Genomic DNA, 21,130 nt, shown 5'->3' on the forward strand with positions numbered 1-21,130 from the left:
GCCGGGAAGGGGGAGGCTGCCTTCCCCTGCTGTCCTGAGATCCTTCCCCCCAAGACCCTGGATCTGGGGGTCCTTGCTGCCTGCAGGTTGCAGGGACGTGGTGGGGTGAGGCTGGAAAGATGGCCGGATCCGGAGGCCTTGGGGGACACAGGAAGGCACTGGTATGTCTCCCGGAGAAGCTGGGAGTCACGGGCAGGTTTGGATGTGGAAGACGTCACTGCTGTGTGGTGGAGGGGCAGGTTGGGGAGAGTGCTGAGGGGCCTGGGGTAGAGCTGGGAGGGAGGGGTGGATGGAGGGAGGGAGACAGGGGGCTGGCTGGAGGCGGGACAGGGGAGGGGATGTCCAGGTTTCTGGGTATGTGACAGGAAACTGCTTTCCCAGGTCCCCTTGCAGCCAGGTGTGGCCACACGAGCCGGATCTGGCCAGGGAGATGCAAAGGGGACGTGGAGGGGGCTCCTGGGAAGGGCTCTGTCCGCCCTGACAGAAGAAGGGATGTGAGGAGGAGTGTGGTCCCGCCTCCTGCCTTTGATCGCTGTGTGAGATGTGGCGTCTGCAGCTGGGGCTGTCATCGGGCAGCAGAGAGGCCAAGGTCAGGAGGAGCCGCCAGGGGCGGTCCAGGGTTGTGGGACCCAGCACAGGAGCCACCGACCTGCAGGCTCCACCGGATGCCAGTCCTCACTTTTGCTCAAGTCACTTCGTTGAGACTCCTCTTTGCAGCCAAGGAATTCATAAATAATACGGAGTTTGGTACCAAGAGCAGGTGGAAACGATTTCCCAGCACCTGGCCACGTGCGGGGCAGGAGGAGGAGGGGAGTGTGGCAGGGCAGAATGCTGACCTGAGGGCCCCAGGGTCATCCAGGAGGACAGCTGTGGGTGGGGTCAAGGCCATGGGGAGGTAGGATTGTCCAGAGAGTGGGAGAGGAAGAAACCAGTGGGTGCAGACAGAGGAAGACAGTGTCCATGGGATGGGAGGTGGATGAGGATGAGGAGGAGTAGGAGAAGGAGGAGGAGAAGGAGGAAGAGAAAGAGGAGGAAGAGGAAGAGAAGAAGGAGGAGGAGGAGGAGGAAGAAGAGAAGGAGAGAGAGAAGGAGGAGGGGGAGGAGGAGGAGGAGAAGGAGGAAGAGAAAGAGGAGGAAGAGGAAGAGAAGAAGGAGGAGGAGGAGGAGGAGGAGGAAGAAGAGAAGGAGAAAGAGAAGGAGGAGGGGGAGGAGGAGGAGGAGGAGGAAGAAGAAGAAGAGAAGGAGAAAGAGAAGGGGAGGGGGCGGGGAGAGCTGCCCCAGCAATAGGAGGAGGACAGTGACAATGAGAATAACAAACCCACCGTTTACTGAGCACCAGCCAGTGTGAGTGGCCGGGAGTTGCATGGACTCTCTCATTTCCTCAGCCCTCAGCTGCGCCTGGGAAACTGGGCGCTGGTATTGTGCCTGTTCTACAGATGGGAGCGCTGAGGCTCCCAGAGGGGCCCGGGACTCAGAGCAGGAAGAGACCTTCTCGTGGGGACGCAGACGCACCAGGGAGGAGGGGGCGCTACCCATGTCACTGGCACTGGGCAGGGGTCCCCAGACCCGGTGGCCGGCGGGAGGAGGGGCCTCCCGGGCCCAGGGAGATGAGTGAGCTAAGGGAAGGACGTTTTTGGGCTGGACTTCAGGATGGGGGTGGGAGTGGGGGCGCGGGGGTGTCGGGTGGGAGGGGTCACTGGGCCTCGAATGCCAGCCTTCCGAGTTCAGGATTCCCTGGAGAAGCATCGTGGGGGCGGCATGGCCAGCGAGAGCTCACCCTGCAGAGTGGCCAGCGCTGAGGATGCGGCTGCCCAGGCGGGGCTGGGGCAGCCTCCCCCCCCCCTCCCCACCCCTCCCGCTTCCCAGATGTCTCTGGAGGCTCGACCACAGTCGGAGCCCTTGGCCTGTGGCCACCGCAAACAACTTGTCCTCATTGTCATTGAGTAACTGCAGTGAGCCCTCTGGAGCAGGCCATCTCAGGACAACGGGCTGCCGGCTGCCCTGGCGGCCTAGCCCGGGACCCCCCCGCCCTCCCTCCGCCCTCCCCCCCACCGGCTCCCCAGCCCCGTCCAGGTCCCCACGGTGCCAGGCCGGAGTCTGGCTCCGGAGGGGAGTCCCATGGGATCGGCGGGGCCAGGAGGGGTGAGTCTGAGCAATGCCTGGGCCAGGGATTTCTGGTTACTTAGCTGGCCAGAGGTGGGGCCGCCGGGAGGGGCTGCGAAGTTTTATTGGGGTGGCCACAGGCTGAGGAGGGCACCAGGCGGGGAGCCCTGGGCTGGGGCGGGCTGACTTGGATCCACGGCCAATGTCAAGATGACCACTTCTGTGCTGGCTGGGCGGGAGCGGGACCTCCATCCGCCGGAGGGGGCCAGGCCCGGTGGGAGGGGAAGGGCGTCTGGACTGGCGGGCCTGCCCACTTCCAACCCCACCCAACCAGCGGGCCCGGGGCTTGGGCAAGTCCTTCCCTCTCACCGGTTTCCTCATCCTTCAGTCGGTGCCCAGCGATCCCCTCCCCTGGGGACCTGGTGAGAATCAAACCAGAGGATTCCCGCAGAGCCCCAGACCCGTGGATTTCGCAAACACTTCGACGTTTCAAACATCGGCTCCGGTTCCTGTCATGGGTGCCAGCGCTGTGTGTGCCAAGTGAGAGCACTGAAGACACAAACAAAGCACCCGCTACTGTCCACTGTCACCATCCCGTCCCAGGAGGAGCCGCGCTTGGCTCCGCTGATGGCCCGCGGCGTCCGAAGACAGGGCGGCCCCGCAGCCCACGGCGAGGGCGTGGCCCAGCCCAGAGCCCTGGCCGCCTCGTCCTGCCCTCATGTCGTCCTGATTTCCCATCGCCTCTGGGACCGGTGCGGGCAGCCCCCGCCCAGGCCTGGACTCCGGGCGCTCTCCGCGGGGAGGGTCCCTCCTGCCTCAGCTCAGAGCCGGAGCACTCACCACCTCTCCGAAGGGTGGTCTCTGATCGAAAGGGCCCCTCCCTCCATGGCGGTTTCAGTCGCTACCCCAGCCTCCGCCCCAGGCCCGTCTGATTCTCTCTGCAAACAGTGCTGTAAACCCTCGGCAAACAGGTGCCTGTGGGTGTCTGAGGGCACCTGGCCTGAGGACCCTCCCCCCAACTCCCTCCGTCCCCTCCCCGCTCCCTGACTTTGGGCAGGTGCCCCCCATCCTGAGCCTGGAGCACCTGCACCCACACTGGGCTTGGCAGACGGCAGGCGTCAACCAGGGCTTGCTTCTGGGTCCGGGGAGGCCCTCCTTGCCTGTCCCCACTGCCTGGCCTGCCAGGCGGGCCAGAGTGTTCCCAGAATCCTCCAGTTCCCACACCCAGGCCGAGGAGCAGGAAGCGGGGGTCCCCGGGGAGCAGCCTCTTCGCAGCCCTCATTAGTGGTGGCTGTGTTTATGGAAGGCTCCTCCGAAACCGGCCAGGCGCTGCCCAGCTCCCACCACCAGGCAGCTTGCTTTTGGCCTCGTGAGTCAGGGCGAGAGCATGCAGCGGCGGGCTGCGTGGTGGGTGGGGCTGGGGGTTGGCCGGGCAGGGGTTGGGGGTGCCATCTTGTACCACAGGCTGGGGTGGTGGCATTCCTTTGCCAGGGGCCCTCCTCAAGTCTGCAGGCATGTCTTGGGACCCCGGAGCAGGAGCCCCCTTCTCTCCCCATCACTGGGAGGCCACGGACTGTGGCTGGGCATCCTGGGGGGCCGTGCTGCTTGAGGCTGCCTGACCACAGACGGGGAAACAGGCTTTCCCACAGGTTTTCCCCGAATGCCCGGCCCAGCCCGGCCCTGGGTACCGAGGACCCACAAGTGGATCTGCCACAACTCCTGTCCCCCAGGGCCCCCACTCTGGTGGGAGAGGCAGACCCCAGACCCCCAGAGCCCTGGAACTGTTCCCAAATGGATGTGAGGCTGGAGGCGGAGGCCTGGACCAGGTCCCTGCATGGGCCTGTGTGCCGGGGCCAGAGGACAGTGTCTCAGGTGTGTCTCCAGGGAGGCGCATCGCCGAGGGGGCAGGTGCCAGGGAAGGAGGCGGAGGCAGCTCAGGCCAGGAAAACAGGCACCGAGGCTGGAGTCCCCTCTTCGATCCGTCCACTCACCACTGGCTCCCTGAGCACCTGCTCCTTCCGGGTCCGGGCTGCCAGGCACCACGGCCAGCCAGGTGGGTGTAGCTGGCGAGCGAGAGCCTCCCCCGGGGGCAGCGCCGACCCTGCTCCTCACAGGGACTCCATGGGGTCGTTCAGAGACCCAGGGTCGCAGGTCGGACCCCTCGACTCAACTTGGACAGTTTAGGGGGCGTGTTCAGGATCCACACACGTGGAGGGAGAGGGGGTTGGGGGGCCCAGAGCTCAGGGAAGCTGAGCGGCAATGAAGCCCCAAGAAGGCCCCAGCCGCCTCCACAGGGAGCTTGGCGGGGAGGGGGGTATGGCCTCCAGGGTGGTCCTTCCTAATCTCACACTGACCTCTCGCTGCAGGGGGCTGACCTCCAGAAGAGGACATGACCTTGGGTGGCTCTCCTCAGCCTCCATCCGTGGTCCCCGAGAGGGTTGAAAGCCGAGAGCCCGTCTGTCGGAGACACAGCTCCTGCAGGGCCTGGGGCGGCACTGTGGCCTCACAGCAGAGGCCCCTTGCACGCCCAGGTCCCCTCTTCACACAGAGCTGGGAGCACTTCTCCATTCTGGTGGCCCCTGTCTCTTAGAGAAACTCAGAGAGGAAGGTCGGTGGGCAAACCACAGCCCGGCCACGGCAGTGGGACTGTGGGCTGCACGGGTGGCCGTCCTCTCCCTCCTCTGCTCCATGTTCCAGGTCCCCTCCGCCTCAGCTGGCACTTCCGCCCCATGGCCTGAGCCCCAGGCCGCCGTGTCCTTTCAGACCTTGGCTGCTGCACCACCAACCTTGGGCAGGGGGCTACCAAGAGGTGCCCAACGGGGTCCCCCACACGCCACTTCTCGTCTGCTGCCTCCTGGTTGTGAGAAGCCTGGGTGGTCCGTGTCAACCGCAGCTTGTGGTGCGTTGACACCTCCTGTGTCCCTGGCTGGGAGCTCTAGTGGAGTCTTGGGATGCAGGGCTGGGAGGCACAACCCCCCCGGGTCCCCCCACAGTGGGTCACTGGGAATGACTGCTCCTGCCTGTGGGCCCTCAGTGCTCGGACGCTGTGAGCTCTCGGGTGGCGGTGCTGACCGAGGCCACGTGCACAGAAAAGGCAACCAACCACACCAACGCTGTTTCTCGGTTCCCATCGAGATGCATCATTGCCGTTTCCGGATGGAGGAGGTCCGGTGTCCTTAATGCGCTTCTATAGGGCTGACTGGTCCCCTCTAGGAGTGGCCCTGTGCCGGGGCCTCAGCAGGGGTCCTGGTTCCGGGCAGGTCGGACTTTTCCTAACGCTGTGGTCGGCAAACCGGAAGTGCCTTTGGCCCCTGGAGTGTTGATCTTCCACAAAATACCACAGCCTGGGCGAGTTCATTTCGAAGAAGTGGCGTTAGGAGAAGTTTAAGTTTAAAAAATGTGGCTCTCCAAAGAAATGTCAATTGTTGTCCTGTTGACACTTGGCTCTGTGGACTCATGAGTTTGCCGACCACAGACTGGCCTAACGCATCGGCCGGAGCAGCCTTGGGAAGGGGAGCTGCGGGGCAGGGCCACCGCCACGCTGCCACGTGGCCCGTGCATTCCTGTGCCACGAAGGCTTGGCTGGATCAGGTGGCCAAACCATGTAGCCCACTGCATTCCAGTGGGCGTGAACACGCCATAGCCAGGCCTCCACACCGTGTGCGCGCCATCCCCATGCTCTGACCCGACCTTCTCGGGTCTGATCTCACAGGTCTACATCCGGGCCCCTGGCCAGCTGGCCACGCTGATTGCCACGGCCCCGGAGTCCATCTCTCACTCTGGGCCACCCTTCTTCCCACACAAAGCCTGGGACTGCCCGTTTGGAATCTCCTCCCTGTCCCCTCTGCAAGGCCACCCCCAGGGGCTGGGAGCAGCCACCGTCCATTTCAGTTTGCTCTCCCCTACTGAGCTACTCCCCCACAAGCGAGCTCAGAGCCCCCCTCCACCGGCTGGCTGGAAGGGCCGCATGTGTACGCTGAGGGCAGGCACTGGGGGAGGTCAGGGGTCGGGTCCTGCTTGAGCAGAGCCTCGGACGCACCCCATCCGTTTTAGGAGGGAATGCCGCTGGGCCCAATTCACCTCGAGTCTTGGTCGGTCTGGCCGGACCCGCGTCCTGACGGGCAGTGCAGCCACAGGGCCATTGACGTTCAGTGCTCAGGCGCCCACCTCGGGCAGCGTCCAGCCGCACGGCAGGAGCTGGGTAGCGACGGCCGTCCGAGTCTCACTGCAGATGTCACAAGGGCTTGCTCCGGACGCCGAGGCATCTGTTTTGAGATTCCCTCTTTGGGGTTTGCCATAAAATCCACTTGGCAGTTTTCCTAGCACGGACACCTCCAAGGCCATAGGCAGAACCCGTGCTCCAAGGCCCAGCCTTTCCGGCTCCGGGCCCGCTCCGGGGCGGCCTCCTCTGGCTCACCTGGCATCGGGTCAGAGCCGAATTCCCGAGTGTGGCCTCCAGAAATCACAGACGTTTACAGGGCCTGGCCCTCTGTGCCCTTATGTGGACCAGGCTCTGGATGTGGGCCACCTGGGAGGGGCTCGATCCTGGGTGAGGGAGCCCGAGTCGGCTGAGTCACCTTCCAGAGGACGGCAGGCGGCGGGTGCTGACAGCACCCCCAGGGCCCAGGGAGGGGTGCGTCCCTCCTGCCGGGGGCGCTGGGCGGCATCGCCGTGCCTGTTTCCCTCGGGCCGGGACCTCTCACTGGACCTTCTCCGACGAGCAGCCGGCTGGGGACAGCGAGAGCAGGGCAGACGGGGCTCTGCTATGGCCGGGCTGGAAGCGGGGGGCAGGGGAGAGGGTGTTTCTCACACCGCACGGGGCAGAGCTCGGCACAGGGCTGCTTGGACAGCAGGGATAGGGAGAAGGGGTGACCACACCCAGCTGGCCCCTGCTGTCCACCCCGAGGGCACCGGGTAAACAACTGCCCTCGCCCACACGGGGCTGAGCTGCTCTGGAATGAGCCGGAGCTGAGGTCACAGGACTGACGGTGACCTCAGGAAGGTCTCCCAGGACACCCTCCCAGCCCTCCCGGGGAGCGCACCCTGCGGGTGCTCTGCCTGCCTCCGGGCTCAGAACCCACAGGGCACCAGGCATAGCCCTGCCCTCCGTGGGCCCCGTGCCTGGTGGGGAGGTTGACTCCTGGCCAGAGGACCGGCAAACTTGGGGCACGGCCAGACCCCTGTTGGAACCACCGGAAGGAGCAATAAATTCTTCCCAGAAGAGAGGTGAACGGGAGGAACACGGGGATGGGTTTTCTGGCGGGCCCTGAGCACTCGTCCTACGGGCATAAGGCAAAAAGAAAGGCACCGTGGGCAGAGGAATAGCGTATGCAAAGGCTCAGAGGCAGAGAAATCAATCATGGTGAGCTTGAGGGACTGTGAGGCCGGAGAAGGGACCAGGTGGGGAGAACTGGGCATGCACTGCCCTGGATCCAGATGGGGTATTCCGAGCTGCCATGCCCCCCTCGCTTGCCTCCCTTCACGCTGCCCTGTGCCTGGTGGCCTTCAGGGTGAGCTTTTCAAGATGAACCCAGGCTATGGTACCACCAGCTTAAAGCGCTCCATGGTTCTCCATGGCTCTCCACATAGAGCCCGCACTCCTTCCTGGGACACAGATGCCCCATCCGGCTGGCCCCCGAGTCTTCCCCGTTAGGCTCGCCCTGCCCTTGCCCACCCTGCCATGCATCCTCTAAGGTAGCTTTGCTCCCATCCCAAGGCCCGCCCCCTGGGATTCCCATCCCCATTTGTCTTCCGGTTAACTCCTACTCAGGCCTGAGGAGCCACCTCCTCCAGGAAGCCTTCCCTGACCTCCCCCCCCCCCCCCCCACCATGCGGGGTCAGGATCGCTGCTATCTCTTGTCAGGATGTCTCCTGCTCCGGGCAGAACTCCTGGAGCAAGGGGCCCTTCTTCTCCGGGGCCCCAGCCTCTGGCCAACAGCCGGCAGGGCAGGGCCATGCAGCCCACAGCCTGAAGGAGATGAAAGGGAAGCAAGGCGATGACACCCTGAAGGTCTGAAAAGACATTTTCCCAAGCAGCTGGCAAGGCCCCCACCCAATCTGGGGTTTTTTTTTTTTTTTCCAATCTGCTCCAGAAAGGCCCGGCTCAGAGCAGCGTGGGATCATTCCAGGACACGGTGAGGCCCACGTCCCCGGCCCTGGTCACCACAGAGCATGTGCAAAGGTCCTTCCTCCGGCTTTCCTTAAGGATCGGCAAACGGTGGTCGGAGAGGAGGGGAGATGCTTTCCTAGAGCCCGCCCTCTCCTGGGCAGCCTCCGGCCACGGCCACGCCCCTGTCCCAGAACACGCAGCACCACTGCCTGCCATGGACACGAGTCCTGGCCGGAGTTGCCCAGAGCCCAGCAGTGTCAGCGATGGGGAGGGGGTGATTGAATCTTAGAGGTAGGTCCCCACGGAGCCTGGGGTGGCTACCCTCCCCTGTCTGTTTGGTCTTCCTGGACCTCCGTGGCATGGGTTGTGGGAGGGGGTGGAGGGGGTGGGCTCAGTGTTGGCTGCTGGTAGCGGAGTGGTACCTTCTGGCTCAGGAGCTGAGGGGAGGGGAGAGATGGCTGGGGCAGGGAGTGGGCAGGGCAGTGGGGAGCAGGGACAGGCATGGCTGTGGGCACTGCCAGTGCCAACATGGTGGGCATCTCCTGGGATTTCCAGAGACAGAGCTGGTATTCTGCCAAAGGGCCTTCGTTCTTGCTCCACCTGGCACCAGCGGGTCCCCTGGGAGTTGTTTTGCTCTGGGTAATTGGTGAGAGGTTTGCTTCTAACGGTCTGCCCAGGGCCCAAAGTGGAAGCGGGCAGAGGGCCAGCGAGAGCGGAGAGTGCTCCTTCCAAACACATGTTTACGTTCCCCTCTGCTCTTTGCACCCGGCGGGTTAGCATTTGAAGTCATTTAATCAGGGCTGGGCCAGGGCTCACCTTTGCCCCGTGGCCTGAGAGAGGCCCTGGAGGCCAGGGGGGTGTCCCCTGTCCTGGACGGCCAGCTGTCCTGGGGCAAATGACCTCCCGCCAATCACAGGCTCTTCTCATTGGAGTGAGAGCTGGCCCCTGGGTGCCGCTGGCCTGGCGCGGGTCCCGCAGCCAAGCAGAGTATGTGGGACCCGCCCGGCCGCCGCTGTGGTCAGTCGGACGCCACGCCCTTTGCCAAGGGCTCCGGGCCTGTAGGACGGCATGTGTCTGCCCCCTCGGGCCCGGCTCTGACCCCGATGCGGCTGGTTTCTGCTCCGTGCAGACGGCCACCGCCCAGCCAGGCCACCGGGCATCCGTCCGCAGGCGGAGCTGTGACTTTGCAGAGAAGAGAGAGACAGGAGGCTGTGGGCGGCCCCTTTGTGTGGCAATAGGGTGTTGCCCTGGGGGAAAAAGCCCCAGGAATGTGGCTTCCGGAGCCGCTGACCTCGTCCCTGCGGGGTGATGACCCCGAGGCCCTTGCCCTTCCGGACCTGTTTACACACCTGTCCGGGGGGAGCAGGTTGGACGGCCTGTTCTTTGGCGTTTCATCCCGCTCTGAAAACCTGCCTTGGGACCTGCTCTGCCCGGATCCCCACCTGCGCGGGGAGACCGTGCAGGAAGCAGTTGCTGGAAAGAAGGGTGAGGTTTATTTGCAGAGCCTGGCAGCTTGGAGAGAACCGAATTGAAAAATGGTGAGCCCCTGGCCGGTGTGGGTCAGTGGGCAGAGCATTGGCCTGTGGACCGCAGGGTCCTGGGCTCGATTCTGGTCAAGGGGACGTACCTTGGTTGCCGGCTCCTCCCTAGCCTGGGCCCTGGAGGCAACCAATCGATTTGTTTCTTTCACATGGATGTTTCTCTCTGTCTTTCCCTCTCTCTTCCACTCTTCCTAAAACAAAACAAAACAAAACAAAACAATGGAAAAAATATCCTCGGGTGAGGACTAACAAAAAGGAAATAGATGGTGAGAAATGGGCAGGATGGGTGTTTCCAGCCTTCATGCGGGCAGCCTCTGTGTCTGGCAGGCAGGGCTGATGCCCCTGGGGCACGGGTGCCATGGAGTGGCACACACGTGGGCTCTTCCTCTGCTCACGTTTGTCAGGGGCTCTGAAGCGCGAGCCTTTCTGGAATATTCTACAACATTCTGGCCTGAGGGAGGTGGGCTGGGCAAAGGGCTTGAAATGGGCAGGGCCCAGGCTCACCAGGAGGCAGCAGGGCCGTTGATAAACAGCAATGGTGACCATCTTGCTGTGTGTGGAGCAGCGTCTACGCTAAGGGCCCTGTGTGGATCACTCCTCTCTGTCTTCTCACCCACTCTTTTTTTTTTTTTTTTTTTTTTTTTTTAATGTTTTTATTGATTTCAGGGAGAGAGGAAGGGAGAGGAATAGAGAGATAGAAACATTGATGAGAGGGAACCATTGATCAGCTGCCTCCTGCACGCCCCCTACCAGGGGTCAAGCCCACAACCCGGGCATGTGCCCTGACCGGGAATCGAACTGGCGATCTCTTGGTTCATGGGTCAGCATTCAACCCCTGGCCGGGCCACACCCACTCTGGAGAGAGACAGTGCTTTTCTCCATCCTGTGGACGTGGAGGCTGCATCCTGCTGGTGAGAGCGGAGGCAGGGGTCTCCCAGGCCACCTGGCTCCAGAGCTGGCACCTCGGGCCTCCCTCCCATCCCGGTTACAGAAGCGCGGCAGGCCTGCCGGATCTCGGGACCATTTTAGAGGTGCGTGGACGGACCTGTTACATAATAGAGTATTTGATTTCATGTGTATTAGAGAAAAAAAATTAACCCATCACATCTGTGATTTCACTGAGAATGCTGCCTAGAAGAAAAAGCAAGGTTTAAAAAGCAAGACTACTTAAGATTTAAGAAAAATATTAAGTAAAAAAACAAAACAAAAACGGTCTAGATCCAGGATGGCAAAAAACCAGGGACTTGGAATAAAACCTCCTCCGTCAGCTGTCAGCTCTCCCTCCCTCCTGCACCCTGGGCTCAGTCCCTGCTCCCATGTGCCCTGATGTCTCCCACCTCAAAACCCTCTCTCTGAACCCCACCTCCAGCTAGCTCTGTACCCCCACTCTGTCTCAGGGAAAGCCACAAAGAACACCCCCCATGGCACCTCCTGTCTCCCGACACTCCACCCCCTCCTCCCTCAGCGGCCCCCATCCAGCAGGCCCAGCAGCCACTCTCTGAGGGGGTCCAGCCCCTTTGGGACCTTTGTCTGCACTGACACAGGCAGCTGCTCTCCCAGGGTCCTCTGGGCCCCATCCCGATGTGACCTCTCTTCTCTGCCTGCTTCCCCCCGGCTTCTCGGAGGAGCAACCTTCCACCAGCCTGGAAATACTGGTGTTCCTTAGACCTTCGCCCCCTTTTCTTCTGAGCTGGTCTCATTGCTCCCCTGGCATTTACTTCTCAGGATAAGCTCATCATCCCCCCATGGGCGCCTCCAAACCGTCCTCTGAGACCTGTTTACCCACCTGCCAGGCTCAGCTGGCACCTCACAGACACCTCAGCCTCACGGCCTCAGCCGAGCCCGGGTCGGCCCACCGAGCAGGTGCTTCCGTGAGCTCCAGCCCCACATAACCCGTGCCAGCCCGGCCCCTGTTGCTCGGGGGCCCCGTGCCTCCTCCTCTCCGCACTTGTGGTGCCCTCCCTCCTGTGTCTCAGATGGCTGAGCGTGGTCCCATACACTCAAAGACTGTGGGTTCGATTCCCGGTCAGGGCACATACCTAGGCTGCAGGTTGGATCTTTTGTCGGGGCGAGTACAGGAAGCAGCCAATCGATGTTTCCTCTCACATGGATGTTTCTCTCTCTCTGCCTCTTTCTATAAAGTCAATTCACACATTTTCAGGTGGAGGATTCAACACAAAACCTTCCCGTGTCCGGATGTCCCCCGATCTCTCTGCTGCCACCCCTCTAAGCACTGCCATCTCCCCAGCTTCAGAGACCAAGCTCAGACTTCAAGCCACTGCGAGGTAACAGGCAGTGGGGCCTTTGAAGGACAGGAGTGGGTTCCGGTGCCTGCCCTGCCTCCAGCCCTCCTGTCCACGCGTGCCCAGCTCCCGTGATAGGCCCAACCCCTCGGCATCTACACGGCTCCCCTGGTGGGCCCTGGTCCCAGAAACAGTTGTGACAACAGCCCTCTGTTGCCGGATACTTAATCAAAGTGTGTGTGTGTCTGTGTGTGTGTGTGTGTGTGTGTGTGTGTGTGTGTGTGCGTGTGTTGGTTCCTCTTTTACCAACTGGCTCAGAGGGCCCGCTGAGCTCCCATGGCGGCTCCGGCTCCGGGTCAGCACCCAGGCTGCTCCCGCCCGCGGCTCTGCTGCCCTCGTGGGTCCAGGCTGACCGGTTGAGCTCTGCCATCCAGTGCGGCGAGGGGAGGGCGCCTCCGGGAGGGGGGACGGTCCTGCTCACATCCGTTGAATGAACCGTCATCACGTGGCCACACCTGGCTGCCGAGGGGCCTGGGAGGTGGTGCTTTCGGCTGGGTGGGCGTCGCCCAGGGAAGGTGGTGGCCCCTCTCTCAGCCTCGGTGTCCTTCTCTGAACTGGGGTCTTCCCTGGGAGGCTGGGCGGCTCCGGTGAGGTGGTCCACAGGGAGTGCCCGCACAGGAGCGGGGGCAAGGCTGGTTTGGCACCCCAGCCATGTGCATTCTGGGCATTTTTTTTTTAATTCCTTTATTGATTAAGGTATCACATAGTTGTCCTCAACCCCCCATTCCAATCCCTCAACCCCCTATTGTCCCCGACCACTAGTTAGGCTCATATGTATTTGCACACAAGTCCTTTGGTTCATCTCTCCCCACCCTCCCTCTGAGGCCCGACAGTCTGACCCCTGGCTCCTTATCTCTGGGTCTGTTCTTGTTCCTCAGTCTATGTTGTTGGGCATATTGTTGTGCATGTTGTTGTTCATCCTCACCCCATTGGGATATTTCCCCATTGATTTTGTGTTGTTGTTGTTTTGTTTTTTTTTAAAGAGAGAGTGGAAGAGAGAGGGAAAGACAGAAGGAAACTGATGGGAGAGAAACACATCGATGGGTTATCTCCTGCAGGAGCCCTGACCAGGGTCCGGGCTGAGAAAAAGCCTACAACCAAGGTGCTTGCCCTGGACCAGAACGGAACCCGGGACCCTTCGGTCCACAGACCGACGCTCTCTCTACCCACTGAGCCAAACGGACCGGGGCAGGGTGTGGCTTTGAATCAGCGCTCGGCAGGGCCACACAGGAGTGGTTCGCAGCGCGTCTCTGGTGCCGAGGTCCTGGCGCCGGGAGCCGGGGGCCACGGGGCGCGAGGCTGGCAGGGTAGGCGCAGTTGGTGCGTGGCAAACCGAACCTGTCAACTCCAGAAGCTTTTGGCACGCGGTGGAAGCGACTAGATGCCGAGGAGAAGTGTCTGCATGTTTTCCCCAAGTGCAGTTATTTTTGCCGCTGTGAAATGTTCTGAAATCTGACAGTTTTGTTTTGAGTCTCAGCCCGATGTGAGGACGGAAGGGAACAGTGCCTCCCAGTTCTGTGGCACCCGCTCCGTGGGGTTCCCTGAGGACACCCGCATCCTGGCAGAGGTGGCCGAGACGCCAAGCCACGCCACCGAGCCCCCCCTGGGGGGAGCACGCGGCGGCTTAGGCCGGAGCCCCAGACCCACTCAGGGCGTGAGACTCAAGGGCTGATGTGGCCAACGTGAAAGCACCTATTGTGTGTGAGGGCTGTACCCATCCACCATGCTACTGCGTGGCGCAGAGCCACAGGAGGGCTCTTGGCACCAGAGTGACAGGTCACTTTGCCATGCTTGGTGTCCAGGACGTGGCAAGGAGGCTGCCGAAGGGACGAGGGCCCCAGAGGACAGAACAATGACGTGGATGCAGTCCCAGCTCTTCGGAAGCGGATGGCTCTGGAAGGGACCTGCTGGGTGTGTGGTTAGCGCACCGGGGCCTGGATGTTGCTGGACCTCATTGCTGCCCCCTCCGCCTTTCTGGCTCCTCCTTCTCTCCCCCAGGTCACAGGTCCCCAGGGCTGGGCCCGAGACCTCTCCCCTCCCCGCCCCTGTCTGTGCATCCTCCCAAGCGCTGGCATCCCTCAGCCCATGACTCCACCCCACCTGGGACCTCTATACTCTCCCCACTGTGTCTGACCTCATGAACTTTCCACGTGTCCCCGAAACTGCCCGGGCTCCGCGGTCCCCTCTCGGGCACTGACCCCGCTGCTCCTGGACGGTTCGTGTGTGGCCACCTCCTGGCTCGGAGCTGGGGGCGCCGAGCACACGGATCAGGACTCGGCAGGCGACGTGCCTGCGGGCTGGCCGGGTGCCAGGCACGGTGCCACGCGGTCCACCTGCATCGCTTTGCTGAATCCCAACAACCGCCTGGGGAGGAAGCAGGGGTGGTGATCTCCATTTTCACGGACCACGGAGCTGAGACACCGATGAATAAATTACCGAGGACCCGGAGCGAGTCCAGCGCTCCCTGAAGGAGCAAATCATCCACTTAACCCTGGATGGCAGCCGGGGGAGTCTGCCGGAGCAGCAGTGATTCTGGGCATGTGTACGAGTGTTTTCGTGTTTACAAGTACTCCCCACATTGCTATGGAGACCGACGATGCAGCCTTTTCCTCCTAAGAGGTAGATGTAGGGAGCCACTGAGCATCATGCTACAGAATATTCCCGGTTAAAATGGCAAAAACAAAGCCGAGGCGAGGCCCCCTTCAAACTCCCCCAGGCTACCCTCTGGGACCTGCGCGGAGAGACACTGTGGACTGTATTAGTGAGTTGATAAGATTGGCCGTTGTAACTAAGATCCCAATGGCACTGTGAGCAAAAGAAGAACATTTCTTTCTTTCTTTCTTTCTTTCTTTCTTTCTTTCTTTCTTTCTTTCTTTCTTTCTTTCTTTCTTTCTTTCTTTCTTTCAACATGCAGGGTTGAGGAGGCAGCTCCCTGGGGTCTGGGCACAGGCTCCTTGGAACAATTCTGCTCCCTGCCGATACCTTACCCCTGGTTGCTCACGAAAAGTCGTGCCTGCCGCCAGATCCACAATGCAGCCAGGGAACGAGGAGAAGAGAACGGAGAGCATGGTCCCTTCCTCGGAAGCTGCATGTGTCCCTTGGGCTCACGTCCCGTTAACGGGAAGTTGGTGACCTGGCCTCACCTAGCTGCAAGGGAGGCGGGAGCACGGTCCTGGGTGGGAGGCTCTGGGCCATGCTCAAGCTCAGAGAGCTCTGTTACTGAGGGAAGAAGAGTCCAGTGGGCACTGCAGACAACTAACCGTCTCCACCACAGACCACCCCCTGGGGCCCCTGGTTACCATGCACCCTCTGCCTTTGATACTGTGCGCACACGCTGCCCCTTGGCTGGGGCCCAGCCTGAAGGTCCCTTCTAGGAACCATGTCCGGATGTGTCCAGGATCCGTGGGCGATGCAAGGCCCCCTCTATGACCAGGGAACCTAAAAGTTATAAACGACAAAGACAGGGGGTCTGCGCACCCCCTCAATAGTGGTGCAGGGATGGGGGGCTGCTGGGAAGCCACCTTCGGAAGAGGGCAGGTGGACCGTGCAGCCGCTGTGGGCCCAGGAGGGCGACCACCATGGCTGGGCAGGAGTCACCAGGACTCCGCCTCGGCTGGCTAGCTGACCCTGTCTCTGCTCTCCTAGAGGAATGCCTTGTTCTCGGTCTCCTCTCTTCCCCGCCTCCCCTCACCCCCGTCCCCCCTGAGCCCACACCGGAAGTCACCCTTCCTGGTCACCGCCCGCCTTCGGAACACATTTCCGGCCATGTTCCCAGTCCAGGGTGCCCAGGCCTTCCTTTGGGGGGAAGGAGGGTGGTGTGTGTATCAAAAAGGAACTTGGGCCGAAACCGTTTTTGGCTCAGTGGATAGAGCATTGGCCTGAGGACTGAAAGGTCCTGGGTTTGATTCAGGTCAAGGGCATGTACCTTGGTTGTGGGCACATCCCTAGTAGGGGTGGTGCAAGAGGCAGCTGATCGATTCTCTCTCATTGATGTTTCTAATTCTCTATCCTTCTCTCTTCCTCTCTGTAAAATATCAATAAAATATATTTTTAAAAAAGGAACTTGGATTTGACACTTGGGCTGTGGTTCACCTGGAAATACATTCCCCTCTAAAACTTAGTAGGTTTCTGGCCTATGGGCGCCCGACTGTCCCACTTTGCATATCACCCCACTTACAGATAGTGTCCAGCCCTGGCTCTTTGTTCTTATCAACACCCGGCCTTTTCTTTCTGGGCCTCCCCTCCTGGCCCGTCTTCCTCCCATTCATTTCAGAGCAGCCACCTTGACGTTATCTGGGCCTGCAGGCTGGGGCAGGGAGATAGCGCCTTGTTTAGATTGTGGCCCCTGGCCTGGCTCCCTGTCTGGCTGAGAGCCTGTCATTGCAGGAGCTTGTGTGTGTGTGTGGAGGGGGGTGGGGGGAAGGCGGCGGGGGCCACCTCTTATCTCCCCCTGAGACTGCCTCTTCAAAGCCACCTCCTCTGCCACTCGCCTGTATCACTTGCCCAAGGCAGCAGCAGCCGCTGACACCCCCTCCCCACCCCACACATTCTGAGTTTTTCCAGCCAGTTCTCCCAATGTTTCCAGGCCGTCCGTCGGGATGCGGTCTGCCTCCCAGGGATCGCAGGAACGTGCTGACGACGGGATCCCCGCAGCACAGGTCAGCAGTTTTCACGAGCGTGGCTCTGGGCGCCGGACCGTGGAGGCCAGAAGACGGGTTTGGTTTGGTTGTGGTGGCCCCTCCCTCTGCATGCCCCAATCTGTAATAGTCAGGCTCCCGGGACAAAGGTACCCCCAGAGAGTGGCTTAAGCATCAAGGAAGTTTCTTTCTTTCTGAGTTACAGACCCAAAACGAGTGGTTCAGGGCCATTCCTCTAAGCCCCGGTGCCGGGCGCTCGCTGCTCTGCGGTCTTCACCGAGGAACCTGGAGCTCGGGTCTAAGGCGGCGGCGGCCGCTCCCTCCGCCTCATCTGCCTCGGGACCTGGGCCAAGCACATCCCCCCTCCTCCAGGCCCCGGGCCTGACCGTGCAGTCTGGTCCGTGCACTCCCATCCCATGCAGGGGGGATCTGAGGCTCAGGAGCCCGCCGAGCACGTGCGTGTGCTTGCGTGTGTGAGCATGTGCGCACTGGTGTGTGGACACTACACGTCCTTCTCTGACCCAAGGCTGCAGGGTTTGAGAGGGATTGAGCTGGGCTGCCGCCGGGTCTGGGGGTCCCTCAGGCAGCCCTCCCCCCGGGGGGAGAAAGCAGGCGTGGAGAGACGAGTGAGACCCTCGTTCCAACGTGAAATGCCTGCGCCGACGATCGCACATCCGGCCAGGCATGAACTGCTGGTCTGGCCCGTGCGTTTGTGGTCATCAGCTGCCCTGTGGTGCCCATGCCTGCGCGTGGTGCCTCAGCGTGTCTCCTGCGATGCGGGGCTGATACCGTGGTCCAGCCACTTGGCCTGTTGCTTTGGGAAGTCTGACGGGATCACGGACATGAACAGACTGTGTGAGCCGGCAGGGGCAGGCACAGCGTGTTGTGTTGGGTGAAGGAGGAGCCCAAAGGGACTTGGCAGGTGTGGTCACACTCGGGCTCTTGGGATGGGAAGATGGTCCTGAATGACCCGGGTGGGCCTGCTGTCCTCTCAGGGATCCTCGTAAGGTAAGGTGACCAGATGTCCCGATTTTGGCGGGACCGTCCCGATTTTTAACTCTTTGTCCCGCGTCCCACGGCGTTTTAAAAAACGTCCCTATTTTGGGAAAGAATCGGGACTTTTTTAAAAAGCCGCAGGAAGCGGGACAAATTGTTAAAAAGTGGGACTGTCCTGCCAAAAGCGGGACGTCTGGTCACCTTATCGTACAGGGAAGAGAGAGCGATGGGGCTCAGGTCAGAGAGAAGATGTGGGGATGAGCTTGGGAGACGAAGGGCCCAGGAGCCAAGGAATGGGGGCAGCCCCCAAACACGGAGTCTCCCCTGCAGCCTCCAGGAGCGGCCAGCCTCGATGCTGACGCCTCGCAGCCGTGTCGGACTCCTGACCTCCCCAGGCTGTGAGATTCAGATCCTGGTGTTTCAAGCCATGAAACGTGTGGCGATTTGCTACATCAGCCAGAGGACAATCACACACAGGGGCTGAGGGGCACTGCCCTGGAAGAGCCACACTCAAGGGGCCAAAGAGCCGCATGTGGCTCACGAGCCTCAGTTTGCCGACCACGGACCTAACCAGTTTGACTCAGTGGATAGAGCATCGGCCTGTGGACCAAAGGGTCCAGGGTTCAATCCTAGTCAAAGGCATGTACCTAGGTTGCAGGCTCCTCCCCGGCCTGGGCCCTGGTAGGGGTGTGTGCAGGAGGCAACCAACTGATGTGTTTCTGTCTGTCTTTCCTTCTCTCTTCCATTCTCTCTAAAAATCGATGGAAATATATCCTTCGGTGAGGATTAAAAAAGAAAAAAGAAAAAGAAAAGAAATGCATGACTGTGAAGGAGACACATTAGAAACTGCATGTTTTTGTCTTCAGTGTTCACAGAGATTCGCCCATTAGCGGGGGGTGGAGGGGGGAAGGGGTAGGGGGGTGAGGTGGGGTGAGGGTGGGGAGGCCCAGAGGAACCAGCCAAGGCCCCTGGGAAGAGGGTTCCTGTGCGCTCCGCCGAGAAGCTGTCCTGGGAAGCCAATGCAGACATGTGCCTCCAACTGCCCCTCGGAGAGTGTCAGATCCCGCAGGGAAGGGGAGAAAACACAACATCCTGACTATTGCCAGAGTGGTATTTGGATAAACAGTGTGGACAGCTGCTCCTCCGGCCGCAGCCAAAGACATTCTGCTGTTGTCCACGAAGAAAACGTGTTTGACGGGGACCGTTAGCTGGGGGCTGCCCCGCGGAGTGGGTGCCCCTGCCAGAGGCCGCCGAGGGCCTCAGAACTCCACCTGAGCACCCTGCTTTTAGCGGGGGGAGTTCTCTCTGAATGTGGGGCTCTTCACCCCCCTTCTAAGAGAGAGCGCTCATTGTGCAGGGGAGCAGAGCTGCAGCGGGGCTGCGTCCTGGGGAGGCTGTGAGAGCCCGAGGGCCTGAGGCCCGCTCCCCAGGCGGCAGGTGGGGCGGTGGGAGACTCAGGACAGGCAGCTCCCGTCCTGGAGGCCCCGCCCACACGGGCCATGCGGAAGCTAGGGGTGTCAGGGTCACTGAGCAACGCCAAGGTCAAAGCCGCACAAGATTTGAGCATCGGCTTGCTCCCTCTGGAGTGACCTGGAGTGTAAGGCCCATCAGCAAGGTGGCAGGGGATTAATTCGTCTAAGTGGTCCCTGCTGAAGCCAAATAATCGGTGTCAAAAGAGAGAAGTAAGAGAGACTTTCCAGTTTTGGGGGACAAAAATTGGCCCTGCTCATGGCAGAGGGTGGGAGAAGCAGCAGAGGTTTTGCTGGAGGGACTCCAATAGCCTGGGAAGGTGACCCTGGCACCCCCCCCACCCCCCCAGAGAGGGGGTCCCCTGGGGAAGGACAGCAGACACTGCAGAGGCCGCACCACCTTGCAGAAGCATCTCAGGTCCTCAGGGGGTTCAGCCCACCATGGATTCCCCCAACCATATTGGCAGGAGGAAACAGGCCCCAAGGAGGCGGCTGCCTGGCTGGACTGGGCTGGGCCAGGGCCTCCCGCTGCATGCATTGCTGTGGGGCTGCGGGGCCTCCAGGGGGGATGGGCTGGGACCACGTCCACAGCTGTCCTTCAGGTGCATGAGGACTCGCCTATGGGGGGGTGGGGGTGGAGAGGAGGGGCCAGAGCCCGGAGCCCGAGGCCCGGCCAGCTGTGTGACCCCAGGCAAGTCTCTGGACACTCCAGGCTGTGGACCACCCCTCCGACATGTAAATGACGCTCACTCCGCACCACGACCCCCAACGCGTGTTGGGGTGATGACCGTGGGAGTTCTTCGTCACACAGCCAGGGCAGCTCCAGGGGGGGCGGATCGCGGTCCCCACGGAGCTGTGACTAGCGACCGAGCCCCGGGGAGCCCCAGCCACGGCCCCGGGCCTTTTCTGGATGAAGGAGGGTTGACAATCGAAGGGCTAGACACAGCATTTGGGGAACAAAACCAAAACTTGCTTTAAAACCTAACGGGATCCGTTCTGTTTATATCCCGCTGCCCAAGGCGAGGTAGAAAATATTTATCTTCGCTGTTTTACAAGCAGTGGCCCCGGGCCAGAGCCTGCGCTCGGAGCACGGAGGGCGACGCAGGGAGGAGGCGCCGTGAGCGTGGATTGTGCAAAACGACCTCGGGGAGCCCGGAGCCAAGACGGGCAGTTTTTTCTTTGTTTCTTTTTTTGACCTTTAAAATAAAAAATTGTAGTAAAATATACCGAACATAGTATTTACTGTTTTAATACATGTAAGTATACAAGTGCAAAATTCAACCTCGGTAAAATGGATAAATCATGTTTCACTATGACATTAAAAAAAGTTAAAGTAATTAATTTTAAAAAATTATTTAAAGTGAATAATTTCTCTATGACATTTAAAAAAAAAATCAATGATGGATCACACATCCGAATTTTAAATAAAGGCAGGATCAGCCTTAGTGGTATTTCTCTTTGTCTCAGGTCTCCGTAGGGCTTTACTATTTTGCATACAATGTTGATATTTTTTTCATCACGGATGTGCCCAGCAAGGCAGCGTCTCAGGGAGGCTTAGAGAGGGAGACCCCAGAGAAAACAGGGGCCCCCACCCCTGCCTGCAGGGCTTTGGCAGGCCCCCGTGGCCATGGTGAGCCCACAGCCTCCTGGCCCGTGGGTCTGCGTGAGATGCCAGTTGGCCAAGCTGGCACTCAACCCGGGCCGGCACCCAGGGCAGCATGTGGGGTGCCCCGTCCCCGGGCAGAGGCAGTGACAGTGCTGTCCGAACTCTCCAGAGGCGGAGAGAACCTCAGAGACTCCCCAGACTCCCGCCAGCACCGGCACCATTAACACCACGCTTGCTCCCCCCAGTGCACCGCGGCTCCTGGGCGGCGGGCGCTCTCAGAAGTGTGGTTTGCGGGCCGTTAATAATACATCAAGTGGCCCCTCTTCTCCGAGACAGGCGGAGACGCTGCATCCCAATGTGATGAAA

At 60.8% G+C, this 21,130-nt stretch overlaps 1 long non-coding RNA gene across 1 annotated transcript; it reads left to right on the forward strand.

Annotated features, from left to right (window-relative positions):
* Positions 1 to 8,205: 8,205 nt before the first annotated feature.
* On the forward strand, positions 8,206 to 13,087 carry LOC123651255. Its single transcript, XR_006739846.1, has 3 exons — positions 8,206 to 8,503; positions 11,915 to 12,038; positions 13,040 to 13,087. It is a non-coding gene; the product is annotated as an uncharacterized LOC123651255 (long non-coding RNA).
* Positions 13,088 to 21,130: the final 8,043 nt, after the last annotated feature.

Source organism: Pipistrellus kuhlii, unplaced genomic scaffold (assembly GCF_014108245.1).
Source record: "Pipistrellus kuhlii isolate mPipKuh1 unplaced genomic scaffold, mPipKuh1.p scaffold_m20_p_41, whole genome shotgun sequence".
In the NCBI taxonomy this organism is placed as follows: domain Eukaryota; kingdom Metazoa; phylum Chordata; class Mammalia; order Chiroptera; family Vespertilionidae; genus Pipistrellus; species Pipistrellus kuhlii.